The sequence below is a fragment of the Myotis davidii genome, unplaced genomic scaffold (assembly GCF_000327345.1).
Source record: "Myotis davidii unplaced genomic scaffold, ASM32734v1 scaffold225, whole genome shotgun sequence".
Taxonomy (NCBI): Eukaryota; Metazoa; Chordata; class Mammalia; order Chiroptera; family Vespertilionidae; genus Myotis; species Myotis davidii.
Window position 1 is genome coordinate 150557 of NW_006296222.1, and position 2125 is coordinate 152681.

General features: G+C 42.9%; 1 pseudogene; it reads right to left on the reverse strand.

Annotated features, from left to right (window-relative positions):
* The window catches only part of LOC107184284, an 8110-nt pseudogene extending 6851 nt beyond the window's left edge, over positions 1 to 1259 (reverse strand).
* Between the last annotated feature and the right edge of the window lie 866 nt (positions 1260 to 2125).

The window sequence follows — 2125 nt, forward strand, 5'->3', positions numbered from 1 at the left end:
TGTGGACTGCCAGTTTAGGCCCAATCCCTGTCCGGCAGTCAGACATCCCTCTTGCAATCTGGGACTGCTGGCTCCTAACCACTCACCTGCCTGCCTGCCTGGTCGCACCTAACTGCCTCTGCCTGCCTGTCTGATCACCCCTAATCGCCCCTGCCTCCCTGATGGCCCCCAACTGCCCTCCCCTGCTAGCCTGATCGCCCCCTAACTTCTTTCCCCAGCTGGCCGATTGCCCCCTAACTGCTTGCTCCGTGGCACTGGCCTGATCGCACTCCTAACTGCTTGCTCCCCCACACCAGCCTGATCTTGCCCCTAACTGCTTGCTCTCCTGCTAACCTGATCTCCCCTAACCGCCTCTGCCTTGTCCCTGCCACCTTGGCTTTGTCCTGAAGGAAGTTGGACATCTGGAAGATATCCGGTCAACCTGGTCTAATTAGCATAGATTCTTATCGCCTTCTCTTCCAGTCCATGCTAGCCTTTGAAACCACAGCCTCACAACCATGAAAGTTGTGAAAACTAGCAACCTAGCAGCCATTGATGGGAACAGGCCTAGTGTGCAACTAATTCAAAAGCCTTATCCCCAGAGAACTGCCACTATTGACACATATGGCAGCAGCCTGTAGAAGTTGTTCCCAAGCCTGATTGCCTAATTTTGAGATTGTTCAATGCAAAAAGTTATCCCCCTCAAGAAGTTGGAAAACTTAGTGGCAATTATTAAACATCACAGCAGACTAAGAAAAATATAATATTTGGGACAAATAAGGAAAGTAAAACATTATAAGGAGGAAATGAGGACTAAGATGTCCATAGTGGTTTTGAATCCACTCATCTGCTGATGGGCACTTAGGCTGTTTCCAAACCTTAGCTATGGTGAATTGTGCTGCTATGACAGGGGTGCATATGTCCTTTCTGATGGGTATCTCTGGTTTCTTGGGATATCTTCCTAGAAGTGGGATTACTGGGTCAAATGGGAGTTCCATTTTTAGTTTTTTGAGGAAACTCCATACTGTTCTCCACAGTGGCTGCACCAGACTGCATTTCCACCACCAGTGCACGAGGGTTCCTTTTTCTCCACATCCTCTCCAGCACTTGTCATTTGTTGATTTGTTGATGATGGCCATTCTGACAGGTGTGAGATGGTACCTCATTGTCGTTTTGATTTGCATGTCTCAGATGATTAGTGACTTTGAGCATGTTTTCAAATGTCTCTTGGCCTTCCTTATGTCCTCTTTGAAAAAGTATCTATTTACTAGTAAATCCATTGCCCATTTTTTGATTGTGTTGTTTATCTTCCTTTTGTTAAGTTGTATAAGTTCCCTGTAAATGTTAGAGATTAAATCCTTATCGGAGATATCATTGGCAAATATGTTCTCCTGTGCAGTGGGCTTTCTTGTTGTTTTGTTGATGGTTTCTTTTGCTGTGCAAAAGCTTTTTATTTTGATGTAGTCTCATTTGTTTATTTTCTCTTTAGTTTCCATTGCCCTAGGAGCTGTATCAGTGAAGAAATTGCTTCGGCATATGTCTGAGATTTTGCTGCCTGTGGATTCCTCTAGTATTTTTATGGTTTCCTGTCTTACATTTAAGTCCTTTATCCATTTTGAGTTTATTTTTGTGTATGGTGTAAGTTGGTAGTCTAGTTTCATTTTTTTGCATCTAACTGTTCAATTTTCCCAACACCATTTATCGAAGAGACTGTCTTGACTCCATTGTATGTTCTTTCCTCCTTTGTCAAATATTAATTGAGCATAGTGTTTTGGGTCAATTTCTGGGTTCTCTATTCTTTCCTATAGTTTGAAAAGGCCCAGTGCGTGTGCAGGGCTATCTGCATGGCCAGAAAAGCCCCCTGGTGTGTCACTTATGACTGAGTTGGAGGCTCTAAGCAGTCAGAAAGTGAAGGTTAAAGCAGAGTTGCAAACTATCTACAGAATATTGAACACAGGACACCAAATCATAAAGAGAGCATTTTGACAACATCTGGGAGACTTATTGGTTCAAATTATTTAGGGAAATTTATGTCCAATCACTAGCCTCTAAGCTAAATGAAATGATAAGGGAAAAAATAAGATGTTCAGATATTAGCAGAATAAAAAGACTGTTATCCAACTATATGTTATGCAATGGAACATGC